General features: G+C 42.7%; 1 protein-coding gene and 1 non-coding gene across 4 annotated transcripts in view; both read right to left on the bottom strand.

The window, feature by feature from the left end:
* Nucleotides 1-24,527, bottom strand: part of CHSY1 (chondroitin sulfate synthase 1) — a 118,799-nt gene that overhangs the window by 35,710 nt on the left and 58,562 nt on the right. The window lies entirely within an intron of this gene.
* LOC133370125 (U1 spliceosomal RNA) lies at nt 1,680-1,839 on the bottom strand. Its single transcript, XR_009759076.1, has one exon. It is a non-coding gene; the product is annotated as a U1 spliceosomal RNA (small nuclear RNA).

Here is a 24,527-nt window from a genome sequence, read left to right as displayed (position 1 = left end):
TCAGTTTTGCACCACTGATAAATTTTTTATAGTCATGATGGTGATCAAGAATAGCCACTCCACAGCTGGTAAAGCAGACTGTAAAAACGTCACCAAGATGGCTTGTTAGTCTTGAAGAATTCCCATCCATTCCATTACTTGCAAGACTGAATACCAGGTGCTCTATGTTTGGTTTGCCCATGAAGTTGTCTATTTTGACAGCAGCAGCATCCCAGAAAAAAGAAGAACTGGCATATAAAGTAGAGACTTTTCTTTTTTGTTTTATCATCTGGAAACAAGACGTTTGGCTTCCAGTGAGTTTTTAAAGGTTACACCCCATGTAAAGCTTTCACTTCGGAAGAATTAAAATTAGTGACCGCTTTGGAATAGCTGCCAGCTTGCTACAGTATTGAAGCATTCACCTCTCCCACTGAAACATTTCCAGCTTCTAGTGTTAAGAGAGAAATCCTTTACCGAATTTGTCTAGACTGTCATCCCCAAACTTTTACAGCAAGGGATAGAACTGGAAGATTTACAGCCCAGTCGTCTGGGTCTGGAAATAAGCCTTATTTTATTCAGTGGGACTTTCTTACAAATAAGCATGCACAGGATTGCAGACTTCATTTCTCTCCTGGAAAAGCCATCTACCATATCATGGAAAAGATTATTATCTTCCACTTTGTGGTAAGAATACAATGAAGAGCTGGGTTCTGTGGAGGAAAGCCCACTTCTTATGTAGGAAGTTGGCATTTATCTGTATCTACAGAAACACACAAAAGGGGACAGAGGCAAAAAAAGAGAGAGAGTAAACTGTGGGGCCAAAGAAGATACGACATGCCACCCTGGGCTCCTACTGGAAGGAAAGGCGAGACATAAATCTAATAATTTAAAAATAAATAAATAAATAAAATTTCTGTTCAGCTTGCTGATGCTTAGCAGAGATGGAGAACCTTTTCCCTATGAAGGGCCACTGACTGTCAGGAAAAGTCAGTTGGGGGGCACATCTGATGGTGCAGAGTCAGGACTGATCATGGACAGAACCATGATCAGAAATTCTAAATGCAATTTAGAATTTAGAGAAGTGATTTCCAAACGTTTTTCCCCCATGGACCCCTTCAAAAGTGCTGTGGGTCTTGGCTGACCACTTAATTATTTTTCTGCCTGTTGTAGAAATTGTGATGCATGGCACTAGATATCTTTAATTGTATTTGTATGGCTTCTTTTATTTCTTATATTGGATTGCAATTTGAATTCCATAATATTCCAATTGTAAGTGTTCTTCACAGACACAGTGTGGACTACCTGCACGAAGCTCATGGACCACTGGTGGTCCATAGACCACAGTTTGGGAGCCCCTGGTTTAGACCACTGTGATATTGCCTAGCATTATTTCTGTGCCGTCCCCCCCGTGTTTACCTTCTCATCTCTGTTTTGCCTTCCTGCACCCCCAATCCCCCAAAACACAGATCCTCACTTACCATGCATGAAATCAAGCTGAGGGCCACAGATTCCGCACCCCAAGCTTACAGCTCAAGCACAGTGACTGTAAGCAACAGCAGTAATTGGTGATACCACAGTCTTCTTAACTTTACTGTGCTGTAGTAGGAAAGAAAACCTTGGCAGTGATTGAGCCCTAAGCAAGCAGAATCAAACTTATTGCCAAACTCTAGTTTGACAGCTTTATGCCTGAATTTTCCTCAGAAGTTCCTTTGCTGAAGGAACCACATACCACAAATTATGCAGTAGAGATTTCCGCACTTGGGGAAATCGCAGGGGTCACCATTCCCAGAGTGCAATGGATGAGCCTCATCTGGGAAAACCTCCTTTGTGATCACGGTATCTCCCCTGCCAGGTAAGTAACTTTGCAATCAGCAGCAGTGGGTCACAGGAAGCATGAAATGTTCTCCTCTGGTTTCTGAATGTTGCCATTTCTATGACAGGTTTCTGTTCTATTTATTTTTGTGTGTGAAGACTGATGCATTTGTTCTAAACAGACAGAGAAGGGGGCTGTTGTTAGATGACGACATATACCACTGAACAGGTGAATGAGCCCTTGAAGATAAGAAGTTTCAAGAGGAGAGACGACAGGGCCCAATCAAGCCTAGGTGAAAGCAACACAGAAGATAATCGCCTGCTTAAAAAAGAAAGAAAGAACTCGGTGCTGCCATGCTGTCCTAGCCAATTCCATTAGATTCAGACTCAGACGCACTGGTGTGTTTTTCTCCATTATGTTTAATGTGAAATCTCAGTTCAGAGCATTTCATAGACCAGTTTACAGATTATATAAGACTCTGCATCTCTACATAGCATAACTAGGCATGGTTACTCAACCGACGACACTGTCTCAGCAATTGGACATGCCCCTTGAGATTCTTTAAACAGGCTCAGGGTGGGTTTTCTATTTGCGCGGGGAAGGTTTCTGAACGGGCGTGCATGAGCAACTGAGCACTCCTCTGAACAGGTTGAAAAGCTGGCATTGTCTGCTGGCACCTGCACATTAGCCTGCACATCCTTGGTGACGGCACTTCAGTCAGATCCTCCTCTGACACTGCCTCTGGTTCAGCCTCCAATTCCTCCTTCTTGGGAGGAGGCACCAATGGTGGCTCAGGCAACAAGGCAGGGCCAAGAGACAGGGCAGGGGCTGGCTCTAAGTCAACCATAGTTTCTTCAGTTGTAACTGGAATTAAGGGGGTGGAGCTGTCACTGTCTAAACTGTTGAAGCCTTTTCCTGTTTCAACCCCCTCCTGCTGCCAACCACTGGGTCCCTCCCTAGGGTCCAATTCCTCCTCCTCCTCCTCCTCCTCCTCACTTCATAAAGAGTCTTCCACAGGGCCCATGATAAAAGCAGACAACAGTCATTCAAAATGACACCAGGCCACTCACTGGAGATCCGATTCCTGCCATCTGTCCATACAACACATTGACTTTCTTGATCACTGTTTATGAGTCACACAAAGCCAAGGCTACATTAGAAACTTAGAGGATATGAAGCTTGTCCCTGTGGTGCCCTGCCACATGACAAGGGTCAACTGCAGCCTAACCAAGTTCAGTGGCAAATACAGAGGATGGTGCATAGACCAATGATGAGGTGGGGAAGGTTCATGCAACCACGGACATTTACCAAAGCAGAAGGATGGAAGAAAGAAATCTGGGCAAACACAAATGGAAAAAACTACATACAAGTCTACATTCCTTTTTTAAACTGCTTAACAGCAGAGCAAGTCTGTTCATCCATTCCAGACGAAAGTGCATCCCATACATTCGTACCATGAGCAGGTAGGGTTATGAGCATTTCGTTTAATCCCTTTGGCAGCAAACACCGTCTGAAGCAAGCAACTTAAATGTGCCATGTGCAACAATCCTAACTTTAAAAGGAGCAATTCAGTCCCCTTTCCTTCAGATTACAAATTAAGATGTCACTGCAGCCTTTAAGTTCACTAAAATCAGAAGTCCACATACATTTTTACGAGCCTCTCTCCCAATGCATACCAGGAACAACCAATACAGTACAGTACAATGGTCAGAATGCTGGATCAGGACTAGGAAGATCCAGGTTCAAATTCCCACTCAGCCAAGAAGCTCTAATGACCTTGGACTATTCACCATTTTTCAGCCAAACCAAACCTCCCAGGGTTATTGTGAGATTAAAATTGAGGGTGAAATATGTACACAACTTTGTGCTCCTTGGAGAAGAGGCAGGATATAAATGTAACAAACTGAATAAAAACAAACAATGGAAAATCACATTTACTTGTATTGCCATCGATAAGCTTGAAAGAGAATTATATACAATATACTTTTGACTCTAAAGCAATTAGCAAGTATTTATCCTAACCTTGGTGATCATTATTGGAAATGTGTGTGTGTGGGGGAGACACACAACAAAGCTGACTACATTCATGTTTGGTAAAGTTGTGATAAGGCTAGGAACAAACAACAACAAAACGATATTCTTCCATTATTTTCTGGCTTTCCAGTAACTCAAATCAGACAGCCAGTCAAATGCTCTCTCTCTCTCTCTCTCTCTCTCTCTCTCTCTCTCTCTCTCTCTCTCTCAGATTTGATATGATCTGAGAAGGGACATCACTGAGTGGTAGAACACATGCTTTGCATACAGACAGACAGTCCCAAATTAAATCCCCAATGTCTGTGGGATGGGATGGGATGGGAAAGACCCCAGTCTGAAATCCTGGAGAGCCATGTCCAGTCAGTGTAGTCACATCTCAAAAAGGACATTGTAGAGCTGGAAAAGGTGCAGAAAAGGTCAAGTAAAATGATCAAGAGGCTGGAGCAACAGGATACAACATTTGGGGTTTTTTTAGAGGGGGGAAGGTGGCAATGGGGGACACGATAGAGGTGTATAGAATTATGCAAAATGTAGAGAAAGTGGGAAGAGAGTTTTTCTCTCGCACACATACACATAATACTAGAATCCAGGGTCATCCAATGAAGCTGAATGGTAAGTTTCAGGACAGACAAAAGGAAGTACTTCTTCACACAGTGCATAGTTAAACTATACCACTCGCTGCCAGAAGATGTGGAGATGACCATTAACTTGGATGGCTTTAAAATGGGATTAGAAAAACGTGGCAAATAAGGCTAGACAAATTCATGAAGGATGAATTCATGCAGCATTCAGGATGGATGAGAATTTTACGTAGTACGCATTCTTAAGCAAACTGACCTAATCTGCACCTTCCAGCCCAATACATGGATTGGAACATAATTGTTCTTTGGATTTCCACCTCCCCCAAATTCAGCACTCCAGTGCAAAAATGCACCAAAATATGTTTTAGGAAATTCATATAATAGGATATAATACATATAGAAATGCATACATTGAGATGAAATAAGTATTTAAACATTATTTTTAGTACTGGTACAGGTGAATGTCTATTTGCAAGCCTGTGTTATTATGATTGCATCTAACGCGTGATGTGAAAGCAGAGCATGCAAGTATGATTAGAGCTACTCAGATGTAAACTAAGGAGACTCTGGCGGGTATTTCACACATTTTATACAACTTGTCTCACAATGATATTAGTCTCTAGCATCTCAAAACAGCACACTGTGGCTGTTTTGAAAGGGAAAAAACAGCTGTTTTATGGACAGCCACTCCTAATTTCTTGCAAAATGTGTCAGGGGTATTAATGCATGCTCTTCTTCAATCTGTCTACCATACCATGACTCTGATGTTAGCCACAGAAGAACAACACTAATCTTCTGTAAGTCTCCAGTGATTTGCAAACTGTTTTCTGAGGAACACTGGAAACTGGGAGTTCCTCAAGGAGAAGATTGGCAATGGCAGTCAAGATGCCCAACAGCCGATTAAGATACCCTTCCAACAATAAATAAAACACATGAGATTAAAGAACAAGCTGGCATTTCCATTATAACAGAAAAGAACCTCTCTGTTTCTTTCATTGATCCTAGATACTATTGTGCTGTTTACCACTCTCTTGTCACCTGTTATTACAGGCAATTAAGACTAGAGCTTGTGGATATTGAATGAAGCAGAATTAAATGTTTCAAAGATTCAGGACAGACAAAAGAAAGGATTTCTGAACATAAGTTTAATTGTGGAATTTGCTCCCACAGAAGGCAGTGATGGACTCCAGCTCTGTTGGCTTTAAAAGAGGATTAGACAAATTCACAGAGGATAAGGCTCTCAGTGGCTACTAACCATAGTGGTGTTGAGCCCCAGCTCCCCCAGGTAGACCTGGGAGAGGTGTCAGAGGAGGATGAGGCTTTCGAGGGAGTTGAGGGAGGGGGAGATGCCGACAGCCCACAAGCTGAACAGCCCTCCTGTCGACACGGATCCCACTCCGTCTGCAAGCGCTCCAACAAAGCCGTTGGGAAGTGATCCTCCGCGTGCGCGTGCCAACTCCACCCCCCGGGACTCCCTGCCTGGCACTTCAAATGCTTCCCCGCCAGCCTGCTCCTTGCCCCCTGAGGTCAAGTTGGCACCTAGCGAGCCTGTGCTGCCAGATGTACAGCCGGAGGATCGTTCCCCTTCGCCCCGCACGAGACAACGCGAGAAGCGGGATAGTCAGAAGGTGGTACTTCGGAGGAGTCAGAGATTATGAGCTAAGACCTTTCCTATTTAAGGCGGCACCCCCCTGATTCAGGTGCTGAGTCAACTTACTCCGCATGCTGCAGAGCATGCCTAGATAGCTAAGGTAGAGTCAGTAGTGAGTTAGCATAGACAGGTCTATGAAGCACACTGCTTTTGATGTAACCGTTACTCTAATAAAGCAAGAATTAATTCCAGCCCCGCCTCCGTCTCGTGTCTCGCGCTCTGGGCAGGACAAGTGGCTATGTTCTACTTCAACTGTCGGAGGCAGTTATACCTCTGCACACCAGTTACTGGAAATCACCAGTGGGGAAAAGGCTGTTGCACTCAAGTTCTGCTTGTGGATCTCCCATAGGCATCTGTCTGGCCACCATGAGAACAAGATGCTATAGTGGATGGGCCTTTGGCTTGATCCAGCAGGCTCTTCTTTTATTTTTATGGTAAACAGTGACTAACATGAACTAGCTTTACTATTTCTATAATAGTCAGACTCCTAATGTAAGCCAAGAATATGGTTTCCAAATTCTCCTCCATGGAACCCTGGGATTCATCAAAAGCTTCTCAGGAGTGCCTCACAGAGAAGAACATTTATTTATAAGCTATTTATATACTGCACAATCATCAAAGTTGACTCCTTCACAGAAAGACAACCTGCCCACCAGCAAAACACCAATTCCCCCCTACTATGGCAGGTATAGGGAACCCGTGGCCCTTCAAATGTTGCTGGACATCTCCCATCAGCTCCCATACAGCATGGCCAATGGCTAGGGATGATGGGAAGCAAAGTCCAACAATATCCAGAGGGCCACACTTCTCCATCCCTGTTCTAAAAGGTACTTTCAGGTCATGCAATGGTGAGGTCTGACACATTTAAGCAGTGCCTCACATGATCTCTCAGCTGATGTGGTTTAGAACACTTAGCTGGAATCCTCTGCAGTGGGTGGCTGTTTGGTGGCATATGTATGAGGGGAGTAGTTGGGCCCTTGGCAAAAAACTTAAGCACTGAAAGGGGTTCCCTGAATGTTTAAAAACTGGTCAGCAAATAGACCACATAAAACCCTGCTTATCAGATCAAGAGAGAGTCAACTAAGCTTTACATAATCTATGGCAGTCATTTCCAAACTGTGGTCCGTAAATCACTAGCGGCCTGCAAGCTCCATTCAGGTGGTCCGTGGCATGTCTGCATTAACTATATATATTGATTTTAACTGTATTTTGATTGCTTATTTTATTTCTTATATCGCATTTTATTCTACAACAATTTGAATTCTGTGGAATGAAAATTGTAATACAATATAAGCAATAAAAGCAGCAATAAAAATGCAATTAAAAGCCATAGCACAGCACATTACAGTTGCTACAACGGGGGGAAAAAATAATTAAGTGGCCCACCAAGACTCTCAGCAATTTTTAAGTGGTCCATGGGGAACAAAAAGTTCAGGAGCCACTGATCTATGGCAAATATGCTATAATTTATGGCATCTGGTTTTCACTGTTGCAGTTATTTTGGTAAAAACCCTGCTCTTAACAGATTCTCTTTCATATGAGGGTTCTGATTTCCCTCGCCTCCCTTTTCTTTGGAGCTGCACTACAGGAACAAGTCTGGCACACACAGTGAAGTTGTAGCATAGACAAGAAGCGTATATTCCATGATTAGAAGAACGGCACAATGATCTACACCCTACCCCCACTGGCTATGATTCTGAAGCCACTTTTAAGTCCAGAGGTGAGGGGGAACAGCATGACTCACATCCTTCTGATGAAAATCCTCACCCTTAGGACCATAAGAGAGAGGTGAGAAGACACATGAGGCTATTTTATCATGAGTCAGGCAGAAAAGAGGGCAAGATTTCCCAGCAAAAGACACACACACATAACAACAAAAAACAACTTGCGTCAATGGTACCTTAAGGACCGTCCGATTCCTTCAGTCTCTGCCCAATAACTGAGATCTTCAGGGGAGTTTCTCTTAGTGGTCCCTCATGGCTGGGATGCACGGCCTGTATCACCAGGAGCTGTGTGCATTCAGTATTGTGAGCCTGACTCTGTGGAATTCCTTCCCAGCTGAGATCACACAGCCCCTCCCACGGTGGAACTTCAGGTGCTTGACAAAGATCTTTCTATTTCAAACAAGCATTTTCAATAAATTGTATTTCAGAAGAATTTCTGAAGAAAATCATCCGGTGTTTTATTAACTACAGCAAAGCCTTTGATTGTGCAGAACATGAAAAACTATGGAATGCTTTAAAAGAAATGGGGGTGCCACAGTATCTGATTGTTCTGATGCGCAACTTATACTCTGGACAAGAGGCTACTGTAAGGACAGAATATGGAAAAATCGATTGGTTCCCAATCAGAAAGGGTGTGACACAGGGGTGTATTTTAGCACCCTATTTGTTTAATCTATATGCAGAAGATATCATACAGAAAGCGGGATTGGACCAAGATGAACGAGGTGTGAAAATTGGAGGGAGAAATATCAATAATTTAAGTTATGCAGACAATACCATACTACTAGCAGAAACTAGTAATGATTTGAAATGAACGCTGATGAAAGTTAAAGAGGAAAGTACAAAAGCAGGACTACAGCTGAACGTCAAGAAGACTAAAGTAATGACAACAGAAGATATGTAACTTTAACATTGACAATGAGGATATTGAACTTGTCAAAGATTATCAATACAGTACCTTGGCACAGTCATTAACCAAAAGGGAGACAATAGTCAAGAAATCAGAAGAAGACTAGGACTGGGGAGGACAGCTATGAGAGAACTAGAAAAGATCCTGAAACGCAAAGATGTATCACTGAACACCAAAGTCAGGATCATTCAGACCATGGTACTCCTGATCTCTATATACGGACGTGAAAGTTGGACAGTGAAAAAAGTGGATAAGAAAAGAATCAATTCATTTGAAATGTGGTGCTGGAGGAGAGTTTTGCGCATACCATGGACTGCAAAAAAAGACAAATAATTGGGTGTTGGAACAAATTAAACCAGAACTATCATTAGAAGCTAAAATGATGAAACTGAGGTTATCGTACTTTGGACATATAATGAGAAGACATGATTCACTAGAAAAGACAATAATGCTGGGAAAAACAGAAGGGAGTAGAAAAAGAGGAAGACCAAGCAAGAGATGGATTGACTCCATAAAGGAAGCCACAGACCTGAATTTACAAGATCTGAACAGGGTGGTTTACAACAGATGCTACTGGAGGTAGCTGATTCATAGGGTCACCATAAGTCACAACTGACTTGAAGGCGCATAACACACGCAATATGCCTATTTATGGAATTTATGTTTTTAACTGAGCTTTTTGTTTGCTTTAAACATGTGGAGGTCGCTGATTCATAGGGTCGCCATAAGTCGTAATCAACCTGAAGGCACATAACAACAACAATTATTATTATTATTATATTTGGACTGATGGGTTGTTTTATTGATTGTTGTATAAAACTGTTTTGTGAGCATCTACAGTGAAAAGTGGTCTATAAATATTGGCAATAAACAGAGTTTTGCAGGGAGGCTGTCCCCCCCCCAACCCCCCCCCCAAGTCTTAACACAAGAACTCAGTCTAAGGCTGCAGTCTAACACACCCTTTCCGGGAATAAATCTAATTGAACCAAATGGAGCTTACTTCTGAGTAGACACATATTGGATTGCAGCCTAAGTCTCTGAAGACAAAGGTCTTTTTTTATCTCTCTTCTGTAAGCTCATTTATATACAAGAAATTTACCCAGTACAGTACTTTATAACTTCCTCTCCCCTCCCCATCATTGCTCATGAGTTTGGATTACGAAATGGGTTTTTGGTGACCTGGGGGGAAACGGGTGTTTGGCTATGGTAGGCAGGATTGGCGAGTGAAGAAAATGGGTGGATCCCCTAGTAATAAAATAAGACACAATTTAGGAGATTAAAGAAGCAATGACAATACAATTAAGTTTTAATTATTTTTAAACAATTAAAATTAAGAATATTCAGTGTGATGGATGTGCCATCTCCCATCCAGCTATAAATCTACAGACATGCCATGGACCACCTGAATGAAGCTTGCAGACCACTGATGGTCCATGGACCACAGTTGGGAACCCCAGTTCTACAGTATACTAGTATTTAGGTTGGGTTTTCTGAGTCAAGTCCATGATCATCTACCATGAAAGGTGCTTGCTCTTCATTGTCTCAAGCTAGACCTACTGCCCAGACCTTGTAATAATTACAAAGGGATGAGCAAAGCCCACCCACCAGCAACGCCTTCATCAGACCTTTCTTTACAAAGAAGGTGAGGGGGGAGAGACAGAAATTCTTCAGACATTTGGATGGGGTGGGGAGAGTAACACATGCAAATTGCATTATGAGGTAACACAAGAACCTCCTTTATTTTTTCCCTCTTCAAAAGGCTGCTGCTGCTTGACTGAGGGCCTTTTGGCCACACATCTCCTGAATGCCAAAATTTAGGATTCATTACCATTGCTACAGGAGTGAGACTGTGCTGGAATAATCAAAGGGCAAGCTTTTCCACCTGCCTTGCCCCCTCACACCTCTGCTCTTTCTGACATCTTTCTGGAGACTGTCCTTTACCCAGGAAGATGGATGTATTTGGCTTTTAGTTGTTGTTGTTGTTGCTTTTTTAAAAAAATGTTGAGATTTTGTTGTCTTAAATTTTTGTAAATTGTATTGTTCTTTTCTGACTTGTATTTTGTATTTGTGTGTAATCTTTGTGAGCTGCCTGAGGGGCCATTTTGGCCAAACAGTGGCACAGAAATAAACCAGAACAGAATAGAACATAGTAGGGCACTGAATAGGGAAAAGGTGGTGGTAGCAGTACTTATTGAAGAGTTGTAAGAAGGGTTGTGGATTAAGAACTCTTAAGACCATCCTGTAATGCATTTGCAAGTGCTTCAACTTTTCCTCCAACTGACTGTCACCTGAAATGACCTGTGAAAGCCACAAAATTCAACTGAACAGAAAATCTGGGCCAGCCCTAATTTTACTTCTGCTTTCCTCCCTGGGACTTGCTGGTGAAGGGCGGGTAATAAATATAGCAATGATGATAATGGATTATCATCATCATCATCACTATTATTATTTTAATCTATTACCTACCCTTCACCCCAAGGTTCCAGGGCAGGTTACAACAATTTAAAATGCATCATTAAAAAACAATTAAAAAAACTTAAAATCACAATCAAGGACCACCTCTCCCTATATGTACCAACCCGGACCTGCACTCGGCATTACAAGGCCTTCTTCGTGTACCCCCTCAGAAGGAGGTGCACAGAGTGGCAGCACAAGAAAGGGCCTTCTCAGTGGCAGCCCGCCATTTGTGGAACACTCTCCCCAGGGAAGTTCGCCTTGCACCATCATTGCCCACATTTTTCTTCTGCCAGGCATTTGGTTCTCAACTCTGGAAGGCTCTTGGAGGGCTTCTGTTGTGTAGCCTTCCTAAGAAGGGTTACTCCACCGCCTTATATACACACACATTAATATTTTACTTTTACTTTTTATTAACTGGAAGTTGCTTGGAGTGCACATATTTGTGTAGAAAAGCTACTAATAAATTTAATAAATAAATAAATAAACATCACAAAATGTAGGGTGGGTCCTAAAAATACCTTTCTCAGGTATCAGAAGGCCAGAGTAAAGAGCTTCAGCATTTGCTGAAAACTGCACAGGGAAGTTTCCAGAGAACTGCTGTGGGGAGGGAGTTCCAGTTTAGGGGCTGCAACCGAAAATGCCCTCTCTTAGGAGAGCATACATGGTTCTCTCCCTCTGTTTTATCCTCACAATAACCCTGTGGAGTAGACGGGCTGAGACAGAATGCCTGGCCCAAAGTCACCTAGTGAGCATCATGGCTGATGAGTCTTCCGAGTCTAAGTCCATTCTGACCACTACATCACACTCTCTCTCGCTAATATTATTTTTCACTGGAAACAGTATAGATTGAACCCGGGGCTTTCTGCACACAAACATACGCTCTGCCACTGAACAATATGGCCCTCCCCTTTGCAGCCAGATCTTGCTTGGAGATCATGTCCTAAAAACTCCTAATTCTGGAACATGGGAACCCAAATGCCTTGAATTCCAAAAGATTCCATAGAATGGGGAACCTGTGGCCTTCCAAATGTCGCTGGACTACAACTCCATCATCCCTGACAACTGGCCATGCTCATTGGTGCTGACGGGAGTTGGAGTCCAAACATCATCTGAAGGGCTACAAGCGGGGATGGGGAACTGGATCCAGCTAGCAGGCCAGATCCCTAATGTCCCCATTGGACACTTTGACAGGTGTCAATCATCATAGCATCAGGTGAAGCATTCCTTTGCTCACATGGTTTTATTTCAAGGGATTGGGAACTCTGAAGGACAGCGGATCCCTGCAGGGCTTGCTCTAAGTGCTGGTCAGCTGATCAGCTCTTGCAGCAAATCTTGCTTTGCGAAACGACCTGCTGAACAACAGAGTTTCCAGTAAAGAATTCCATAGTGCAGCCAATTCCTGCCGGGCTTGCAGTCAAGCACAAACAAGTCTTGCTTGCCAAGGGACAGCAGAGAGTGCTCTTTAAAGCTCCCACTTCTTCCTTTGCAGGTACATCTTTACCTCCCCCGCATGGTGGTGGGCAAGACAGCGCAGGGAAAATGGCCTCGTGGGTCAAATCTGGGGCCCTGCCGCACTTAATTTGGCCTGTGGGCCAGAGATGTCCTACCACTCCCCATCACTGGCCTAATATTCTGACTCCCCATCCCCACCACTACACCTGTGTTGAAATTTGTCTCTCTTTTCCCCTTCCTTCCTAGCATTAACGTAAAATAGATACATGCCTTTGATTCCAACTTTCTGCTTGTAGCAACATTTTTAAAACAACAATCTTAAAGGCAATTTAATGAATAATTTAATTAGCAGGCCACAATTACAGGTTCTCTCCAGGTGTTTCTTTTGGAAATCTTAAAAGGATTTTAACCCATAGTGACAATTTACTTCCTGTAAGGAGCCAAGGTTTACAAAAAAGTTGATGTTTTGATTAATCGCTTTAATTAATAACAACATTTCCAAGAAGTGCACAGTGCAGGTCGCCGTAAAGCCAAGAATACAGCTCTCATCGAAGTTGACTTGTTCACCTTAAAAAGAGGCGAAGTTACTTTCAGCCGAAGGAAAACTATGCCACACCCTTCTCTTATATAATTGCAGCCTTTCTCTAGCTTCAGGGCATCTAGTTTGCCAGTATAAACTGAGCAAGATCTTGGTGGACAATTTAAAAACAAAACAAAACAATTTGACTTCTTTTTAAAAAGTGCAGTCAGCAATTGCATTGCACACGGTAACAGCAGATAACGTCAGGGCAAAATTTGTCTGAATTAATGATATCTGGTTCTAATATTTGTACCTTGAGCACTGGCCTGCATAATCAACAGATTATGTTAACATAAATGGATGGCAAGTTATTATACTTGGTCCTACTGTCAAGCCAATGCTAAGACATTCAGGATGACCCAGTCCATTTAGCATATTGTCACTTGGTATTATGCAACCACCATCTTGGTTGGAGTTTTCATGATCTTCATTTATCAGCATCTTGCAAATTGGTTTTCAAACCATTTTATGTAGTTTGCATTTTTATGTTGTTGATTATGTGCTTTTTTTCCATCTGTTTAATTGTTACGGATGCTCTTATACTGTCATAATAGCCGTTTACATTTGCACAGGATGTTTTGCTGCATAGGTGCCAATTGTTAACCATTCATTTTGAACTAGAAGGCTACAGAATCGATGGCCAGTGTGAATTTCACTCTTGCCCTTGCTTCATGAGCCCACCTGCCCTATTAAGGGTTGCCAAGAAATCAATTCTGCAGTGACAGAAGCTGCTACAATTGGAAGAATTCCCCACCAGAACCTAAGCCTGGTGGTATGACCCTTTAGCTTCCTGCAATGTCAGTTCCAGATTTTGGGGGGAATCCTTGGAAATAGGCCCTCAGTGGGCTCACTCCTCTCTAGGCTTAATCCATGTATCACTGCCCATAAGGAGAGGGCAAGGCAAAACCACTTGGGTGCAAAGTAGAGCCACTGAGGGGTGTGGCCTGGGAAGAGTTCCAACGGCCAAATAAAGAGGACTGGAGGGCTCTATTTGGCCCCACAGGCCTTAGGTTCCCTACCCCTGGCTTAAACACCTGAAAAAGGAAAGTGAACAGACAGCAATGGCAGAGACAATGAGAAGGAGCAGAGTCAGGTGGGTCAGGGGATCCCCAGTTATCCCTATCTGCCCTAATGCCAGCCCTGGATCCCTGACTCCAGCTCTCAGATCTTCGTTCTTCGTTCTTCCAACCAGTACAGCATAGCCTCTGACCTCATTTCAATTTTGCTCCAGCCCTAGCTTCTCCTCTTAAAGTCTCCACAGCCCATTTCCTCTTCAGGCCCCTGCTTTTAAGTTACTTGAACCTTTGGCCATCTTGTCTTTTGAACAGAGCTCCACAGCACTCATCTCTCCAACCCATTCTTGCACATCATGAGGTTTCTTCAGAGCTCCATCTCTCATTAGTCCATTCTCAATTCTGTCGTCTGTCTCCTCTGTCCTTTTCCATCAAGCTTCATTCTCCAAATATCCTTTTATCAAGTTCCCTTCTCAGCCTACTATCTTCTCTCTTTTCAGTCCCTTGCACCTGTGTTTCCTTTCTATATGATTCCCTATATCCTGAGCCTTCATCTTGCTCCTTCATGAGACTGTTAATTCCACACAAACTGACGACGTTTCTATTCCTCACAGAAATTAAGACTGCAAACAGCTTTGTTCCCTGAGCAACTGAACATTCCATGCCAGAACACCAGCTCAACCAATCAGCATCAACAACTTCACAACATTGCAAGACAACAATGATGGCCCTCTGGCTCAAACAACAGGGGGAAAATTGAATAACTTTGCACAAGTATGCATAGCTCCCTAAAGCCCAGAATGGACAGACAGAAGACTGTGGTTCCTTGCTGGATCACAAGCTAATTTCTCGTGGGAATTATATACTGCATAACTATTGTACCTTCTTTGTCTTTGCCGGATGTGTTATCTCCCAGTTCTATTTGCATGCCTGGTGCCTACTGGTGGGTTGGAATCAAAACAGGACAAGTTGAAGTTTGTTGCCCTGCTTATGTACTTAAGCAAGAATGCACACTCAGACTCACAAAGGATGGATTTACTTTGACATTTACAACATACTCTGGATCTCTTAACTAACAGTTAACATAAAACATATTGGTGGACTGATGGGAGGCAGAGCTGCCTTAGAAAATAATAAAATTAAATACACTGCAGAAGACCACCCAATCCTAAACTTAGGTTCCTGAAACAGTAAAGAATTACTCAATGGGAAAGCAGAAATTACTGCTAGCAATACTTAATACTTGGATAGTAAGTGTTTGGTAGTCTCCATGTAATCTTTACAACAGCCCTGCAGAGTAGGGCCAGGGTCATTGCCATAATCCCTATGTGGGATCAAGGCAGAAAGTATGTGGTTTGCTTAAGGCCATCCAAAAGAGTTTATGCCAGAGATGAAATGTGAACCAAAGATTTCCAAGTTCACAGTCATAAAAGTTACCACACCACAAGCAGCTTCTTCCAAACTGGAACACAGTGCAATCCTTTTGGAACTTTCTATTTTACAATGCATGTGTGTATAGAGAAAGCTTGACTCAGACCTGGGCAAGTTGGGTTCAGGTCCTGGGACCTGAAGATAGCAATTTGGGTTTGTGTATACCAGAAACAGTGATACATCCTAATTTCTCAGCGTATGTTTACAACCTCAAAAGTTGAAAACTCATATGATTGTCATCGAGAAACAGCAAAAAGATTGGAAAGCACATTGTAAATTCAAAACTGTTTGTATATCTTTCATAATAATCATTTACAAGAAGAAGACGAGCTCATCGTTCAAGCTAAACAAGGCTATTAATTTGTGCAGAGCTCACAGAGCGCTGCTCCTTTGCAAACCTCACCAAATTTTGTTACGTAGCAAGAATGCTTGGCAGATTGCATCCTTTCAATATCTGAACAGGAAATGGGACTGCTGTGTATTCTCAGTCTGGCTGAAATAAGCACCGTTTACAGCAGGGAGGGGGAGTTTTTTCAGTCTAAGAACTGTATTCCATCAGAGACGACTTTCTGGATGACTGTAATCCAGTGGTGGGTGAAGCAACAACTGTGACTCTTGCCCTTTGTACAGGAGGCTACATGCCAGCTATGCACAAGCCATAGATTTCCACACATGCATACGTCACCCATCAAGGCAAGTAGTATGAGAGGCAATATGCTTCTGAATACGTTTTTGGAAACTGCAGAAGGAAAGAGTTGCAATCAGGTCCTGCTTGCTGGCTTCTCATAGACATCTGGTTAGCCACTGTGAGAACTAGATGCTGAGCTAGATGGCTCATTAACCTGATCCAGCTGGGCTCTTCTTACATCCTTACAATCTCTCTGGGGAGGATATTCCATAGCAAGGGTGCCACTCTCCACAAAAGTGGCCCAGGCTGCAGCTATGGAAGTCTCCAACTGATGATACATTTGTGAGTGAGACCAGGCATACAAGTTGCTCAACAGAGTAGTTTCAGGCCAAAATGTAAGGTTTAATTCATAGCAATGAATTGTAGGCTTTTAACAGTAGGACAGCAAACCTAAATCATGTCTAAAAGCATTTAAAAAAAAAGGAGAGGAGAGATGGAAGGGTACAGTTTTGGTAAGTGAGGTATAGGGTAAGGATGACAGCATCGGAAGGCTATAATCACTGAAGAAGAGTGATAATTGAAGCAGGGAGCAAGGCTGCCAGGAAAAGTTTAGTAGAAAGGTCCCAAAATAACGAGAGAGCAAAGTAAAAATAACCAAACCTTGAGACTAATTTGCTTTTTGCAAGACATTTTCTGGGAGCTGACGTTACCTATTAAGTATCCAACTTATTGCTCATTCTGTGGTCTGTATCTCTGACTTTTCAAGCGCTTTGGCATCAGGCCAAGCATGACTTTTCATTCAGACAGCCATCTGTACAATGCCTATTTCAGTGCTAATGCCTTTCCAGGACTGCCTCTATGGCTGCAATTTCACAGGAGTGCAGAACACCCAGAGAACACAAAAGCAAGGTGCAGAATTCAGTGGCCTGAGAATCTTGTCTTTTATTTAAAAATAAATGCAAGCTACTTGGAGAAAAGGTTGGATATAAATGCAATAATGCAACACAAAATACATGGGAGCATAAGAAGAGCCCTGATGGATCAGGCCAAAGGCCCATCTAGTCCAGCTCTCGCAGTGGCCAACCAAAATGCCTATGGGAAGCCCACAAGGAGAGCATCCACACAACAGCCCTCTCCCCACTTGTGATTCCCAGCAACTGGTGTTCAGAGGCAATCCCAAGCTATATGGTCTGACTCAGCAAAAGGCAGGCTCCTATGTCCTAAATCAGCTTCCCTGTGGGAGTTGTTGTATTCCATAACATAAGAATGCCACAAACAGGACCTGATTACACCAATGCTCTCCCCAGTTGTGCTCCCCAGCAACGGGTATTCAGAGATACGCTGCCTCCGACAGTGGAGGTAGAGCATAGTCATCATGGCTAGTAGCCACTGATAGCCATATCCTCCAAGAATTTGTCTAATCCTCTTTTAAAACCATCCAAGTTGGTGGCCATCACCACATCTTTTGGGGGGAAATTCCATAGTTTTAACTCTCTGCTGTGTGAAGAAATCTGTCCATGTTTCTAGGACTCATGGCTATGAAGGCAAACTTGAAAGCATGCAGCAATGCCTGCTGAAATCTCAAAGGTCAGAGGTGGTGGTGGTAGCAGTCACAATAATAGACAGCCTTCTTCGTAAAAGTGATCCCAGGGCAGACTCCAACAGCGTATAAAATACAACGAATGCAAGCACATACCAATGATTAAAACAATCAAGCTGCCCATTAATTAAACTAATCAATACGGAAAACAGCATGGGAATACTAAAACCAATGGTTGGTCTTACTAATTTAGTCCAATCAGAGGCTCACATGGCTATGTTAGCATTCATATATGCATATACAGGCAAATTTGATGCTATGTTACAGATTAAAGATGCAAACATTTATAAAACAGTGGTTTTTACTGACAAGTGAGTACAAGTAACAATCAGTAGCATTTTCAAGAAAAGAAGCAACACAAACAATGTTTCCAGTGGCTGGTGATGGGGCTTCAGGGACATGCATTGCTCCTTACCCTACGACTCACATGCAATAACAAAGTTGCATTATAAATTATGCAAAAGAAAAAGAAAACATCCTTATCTACATAATATGCACAAATGGCAGAATTTCATTTAAAAAAAAAAAAAAAGTACATAAGACACACAGTCATCCAAGAACAATTACATCCCCCCAATTTCTCCCATATTAGTGGTGTACAGTATTTTTTCTGTCCAGGGCTCGCACCAGGCATGACTGGGTCCTTGGGCACTAGCCTGCCCCAGGCCCGCAGCACTGGAGCCCCACCCCCCCATTACAGGCAGTGCAGGGCTAATAACCCTGCCTATGCACCCCAACTACTTGTCGTCTTGTGTAAATGACATGAATGCATAGTGCGCATGCCTACCATCAACCAAGATGGTGGCAGGAGCATCAGCCCCTTAGGGAAGTCCCCACCACCATCTTGGGTGATGGCAGGCATGCATGCACAGCGGGCATGGCATTCACACTGACAGGAGAGGTAGGTGGAGCGTGCATGCTGGCTTACTGAAGCACATGCTGTCTGTATTGAGGGGGTGCCTGGGAGCTCCCTCTCCACAATCTGTGGCAGGGTCGGGTTGCAGGAGTGCCACCCTCCCATCCTAAGGAGGGCCCTTCAGGAGCCCTCAGCCAGGGCCTAACCTGGCCGCCCTCTGGCACCCGCCCTGTTTCTGTTGATGGTGGCATTTGCTCTGGGAGAAAAGATGTGTGCATGTTGGAGCACATGTGTCCAGTTGTCAATGGAGCCAGAGCTGATGACAAAAGTGTAAGTAATCCAGAATAAAGACTGGTCTGTTACAAATTCCACTATGGCTATCTTGAATTAGAATTCCCACTCCTATGCAGAAATAAACCCCTCTAGCATTTGATGGACACTTTGAATGGAATGACTTTCATTTAGACATGATATGCTTTATTCATCTGGGGACAGGGGGGTTGTTAATGTTCATATTGCTTATATACAAAATTCAATAATATAAACTTTTAAAAAAAAACTCTCTGAGTTTGATGGAGTTTTTCTCAAGTACAAAGAGCTGTTGTCATTTTTTTGCATAACAGACCAATACAGTGACTGTTCTGCTCACTTGATCCCTTCTGCAATGCAAATCATCCGTGCATCGGGCCTAAGCAGAGTTCCTGCTTAAACCAGGATCCAAAATTATTTATTTTATTTGAAAAAGTTATATACAGCTTGATGGTAAAAAACCTACAAGTAGTTTACAAAAATGTGAAAACTATCAATAAAACTGTTTTAAACAGCAATTAAAACATTTTTAAAAGAATTAAAACAGCAGCAGCCTAAAAAGATTAAAATGCATCAACATCTATGCATTTGGATAGGCTTGCCTAAACAAAAAATGTTTAAGCAGGTGCCAAAAGGAACACAGTGAAGGCGCCTGGCTGATGTCAACAGGCAGGGAGTTCCAGTTAGCTTTAAACAATTGTTTCTACTCTTTGGTCAAATGGAAACTCCAAGAAAATATAAAGCTGCCTTATACCGAATAATGTTGGAAGTGAGGCAAGAGCAACTCCTGTTTTGTTCTTTTATGTTCCAGAAGGGAGATAGAGATAGGGTCCTTCAGATGGATAGGCTTATCTGCCCCTCCTCCTCCTTCTGTTCTTTGACTGTCCGAGAGAGAGGAGACATCTTTGTCTCTGTTCTCTCCCTCCTGAGCCATGAGGGTGACTGCCAAACCTGGGTGTTGCGCCTCCAACTTAGTTCGTTAGAACTAGGTATGCCTTTGTATCTACTATGTATTTCTATAAATAAAGTAGCTTTTCTTATTTTACTAAGTCTCCAGTGTCAGTGATGCTGATGCAGGGTAAAAGCCTGCTTTCGTAGGTAAGCGCACACACTGGCACACAGCATCTCAGACCGTTGACCTCTGCTAATATCTATACAAATTTACACAACAAATCAGACCATCGGTCCCTATAGTATCGTCTACACTGACTGGAAGTGGCTTTCTGGTGTTGCAACGAGGAGTCTTTCCCAGTTTTAACTAGAGATGCCAGGGGATGAAATTGGGATGTTTTGCATGCAATGCATGTATCTCTGAGCTACAGTCCCTTCCCAGGGAAGTGCAAAGAGACTTATAGAGGAAGTGAAGGACCGCAGAGGAACAATCACATTTAGTTCATACTTGAACATTGGGAAGCAAGTGTGCTTCATTTTGCAACTTGTTACAAAAGATCAAAAAGGGAAGAAGAGTCTAATTAGGTGGAAACCTGTCCAACTTCCCTTCTTCCAACTAAGGCTCAGTTCTCCTCGAGATAGTAAACCTATGTCTGGGCTATACCACTTCAGAAAGGAGTTTGTGTGATGGAATGCTCCTCCAGAAAAAAGCATTCCTTGCAAATAAAAACCCTAGCATTTTGGAGAAAAGGATTCCCTGACATGCTAGCTTTCTATAGTCATTCATTATGGTTTTAAATGGAGAAGCATTCCATCTCAGGACCTCCCACCTGCAGTCTAAAGTAGAGCAGCCCAGAAACAGATTCAACCTTCTCAGTGAGAACAAGGTCTCTGTCCATCTTCTAATTTACAGTAGTTTTCATTTTTTCTGAAAAAAATCTTGCCACCATCAAACACAGAAATTTATCTTTGCCTTGGATGTTCGATGTGGGGTGTGTGTGTGTATATGCATATATGTGTGTATACATATGTGTGTATGGGCTCCTGCTGGGAGGAAGGGCAAGATATAAATCAAATAAATAAATGTGTGTGTGTTTGCAGTTCCATTCTAGATGAATATAAACAGGGCTGGTTTTAATAAGGCTCTTCAAGCTTATGCTCCAGGCCTCTCTGTAGCTCACAAGAGCAAGTCACAGAAGAAGTGTTTTTCTTGGCTGTAACTGAAGCAAATTAGTGACACCTGAAGGTCACATGTAAAGGAACTGGAATCATGTTAGAAAGAAAGACACTATGGAAGGTGTGGGGAACCTCTGATGTTGTTGAACTCCCATCAGCCCCAGCAAGCATGACCAATAGCCAGGGATGATGGGAGTTGTAGTTCATTAACATCTGGAGGGCCAAAGGTTCCCCATCCCTGCTCCATGGGGAGGGAATGGGGCTCAGCAGCAGAGCACATACTTTGCTCACAGAAGGCCCCAGGTTCAATCCAGTTTCAAAGAATATAGGAAAGGCTGTACCTCAGAAGTAAAGCATCTGCTTTGAATGAAGAAAGTCCCAAGTTCAATTCCCAGTGGCATCTTCAGGTAGGACTGGGAGAGACTCCTGCCTGAAACCCTGGACAGCTGCTGCCAGTCAGTGGAGACAGCACTGAACTGGATGGACCAAGGGTCTGAGTTGACATCAGGCAGCTACTTTCTATGATGTTAGATAGCAAAGGCTTTTGCCTAACATGTTATCTTACAGCACATGTAACAAATGCTTAATGAGTTTGGGAACACCGTCAACACACACGCTCACACGTGCGTAATGTCTACTTCTACCCCAATCAAAGTAGACCAACCTTCCCCAACTTGGTGCCCTCCAGATGTTGTGGACTATAACCTCCATCATCCCTGACCATTGACCATGATGGGCTTGGCTGATGGGAACTGTTGTCCAAGAAATGTGGAGGGCACCTGGTTGGGGAATGCTGTAGTAAAGAGCACTGACTTGGTGGGGTTGACTCAGCTTCACTGTTTCATCCCAAGTCTCTCTTTTTCTGGTGCTTTCAGGGGAATTATTCCTTTTATTCTACTACTGAAAGCATGAACAAAGAATTTCAAAAAACAATTGTGCCCCTGGGTTGGGGGGCGGGCGGCGGCAGGTCAAACAGCCTATCAAACAAACAGTTAAGGCACCATCTATTATTAAACCAACTTCAGCTGATGCCAGGCTATTGAAGCATTTCAAGATACGCGGAGCTTTTTACCAGCAGAATGAATGTGCTGTTAAACCACGGCCATTTATAGAGCACTGTGGCTCACCAATGCAAACAGTTTTTGATCAGATATCTAGTTTGCCATTTCACTTTGTTCTTCCTTCCCCTCCTCACCCGTTAAGGTCACCTTTTGTGAGTTTCCTTTAAGGAAGAGCCTTTATCAACAGAACAAGAAGGTTACAAATAAATTGTTCGCCGTGACATGCAAAACACAGTTTTAAAAGGAGTGCATTTCTACATTCTGGTTAAGGCCTTTTCCAACGGTATTTCCCGCCTCATAAACCCAGACTCCCTCTGGTGAGAGATCAAAATGTGCCTTGTGCTCACATGCTTTCCCCCAGACTTAATCTCATAGGATCAGAGGAGATCCAATATTCAAAGAACCGTGAAATGTCATTTTTGGTCATTCACTTCTCCCCACTGTGGGAGGAATGATGCAGTGACCAAGCAAAGGAGTGAATATCTAAGCCTTTCATGCGAGGTCCACTCTCCATCTCTCTCCTGGGGCAATCTCGGGGTGGGGGCATATATGTCTGATCAGGTCTGTACTGGTGCGTCAAGAAGATCATCATCTGTGGCAGGGCAACTCCAAAATAATTCCATGTAGGAAGGGAAGAGGATCAAGAACTTAAGGGAGGCTTCTGAGAAAGGAATGCTGAGCTATCTTGCCATCTGGATCAGTCTTGTGTTCTTAAAACATTTACAGCACTATGTCATATTTTAGCCGGCATTAATTGCTTCATGGCTGTTTCTAAACAGTGTCTACTGAAACAAAGGCAGTTAAACCTCTAATGATTGCTAAAGTTTAGGAGAGAGGTTTTCTGTCTGTAGCAAGAACATTTCAACAATACTGGCCATTTTAATTTTTTTTTTAAATGGTCTGCCTTTCGAGGAAACATTTCATTACAATCCGAGGATCAGCACAAAGAAAATGTAAAAAGCTGATGCTGTATAGTGGCGCAGTATAGCGTGGTACAGGACAACGAGGAACTCCAACAAAATATTGCCGTGCTCCCTATTCAGGATACCAGCCACCGCATTCTACCACCCCCATTTTCAGTTTCCCCTCTGAGTAAGTCAGTCAGCATCCTATGACCACAGGATACACTCACTCTTCATCAGTCCATTTTAGTTCTCATCTCCCCCCAGAGTTTCTTCCCCCCCTTAAGATATTTTGCACTTCTACAAACCTAAGGGTTCTCCCAAGTCTGCTGATACCTCCCATTGCTGTGTGGGTGATACCATTTTGGCAAAAAAGCAAAAAAAGGGGGCAGGGTCCCCAAATATAAGTCACAAAAGACAAGGTCACTGGAACCCATAAATCCCCTTCAGTGCCTCAAATTTTTCTCTCTTACTTTCAGGAAAATATTGTCTTTGTTAATCTTAAAAACGTGATATAAAGGGGATTTATGGCTGCCATCTGCGAATGCTTCTCCGTTCATATTCTGAAGTAGCATGAAGTGACAGACAATCGTGGAGAACTCGTCAGTTCATCATTTGTATTGTTTGGAGAACTTCTTTGTTTTGTAAGTAGCAGCTACGGTTTTGAGAATTTGTATTTGTATTTTGTATTCTGTATACATATATCTACACATGTTTGTATGTGCAGTTGTTCATGTTCTTATAACAACTATTTTTTATATTAATTTTCATTTGGATGCCTGTAACTTTGTCTTTTGTTACTGGTGTCCTTTTGGCTACATACTCACACCCTGAACATCAGACGTAGAGGGAATGAAGGAATAGTACACTAAAATTATTGTTATTGATTCATTTATATATCACTTAATTGCCAACGTGGTTTCTAAGTGTATTTACAAGCATACAACCAAATTACAAAATATATAAAACACACATATTTAAAGCACACAATAGAAGAACTAAGAAGCTTTCAGGTAAAATTTTGCTTCTCCTGTGAACATATTATGTGGCCTTAGGAAAAACTTATAGGGCTGTTTTAAAGACAACAGTAAGATAAGGCATGAAATGAGTTCTGAACTCATGAAATGAGCAGAGGTTCCCAAACATTTTCCCCCCATTGACCACTTGAAAACTGCTGAGGGCCTTGCCACATCACTTAATGGTTTTTTTCTACCTGTTGTAGCCAGCGTAATGCACTGTGCTGGGTGCTTTATGATTTTTAATTCTATAGAATTTAAATTGTAAGTTTTCTTCACAGACACGCCATGGACCACCTGAATGAAGCTTGACGACCAATGGTGGACCATGGACCACCGATTAGGAACCCCTGCTCTAAAGCACTGTAAAAAGGCCAAGTATTATTTGTCTTTTCTGAAAAGGTGCACAAGATTCCTGGATTGTACAAAAGGATTCATCTAGCCCAGCATCTTTTTTAAAACA

Source organism: Rhineura floridana, chromosome 14 (genome assembly GCF_030035675.1).
Source record: "Rhineura floridana isolate rRhiFlo1 chromosome 14, rRhiFlo1.hap2, whole genome shotgun sequence".
Classification (NCBI taxonomy): Eukaryota; Metazoa; Chordata; class Lepidosauria; order Squamata; family Rhineuridae; genus Rhineura; species Rhineura floridana.
This window is presented reverse-complemented; position numbering and strand designations above follow the sequence as displayed.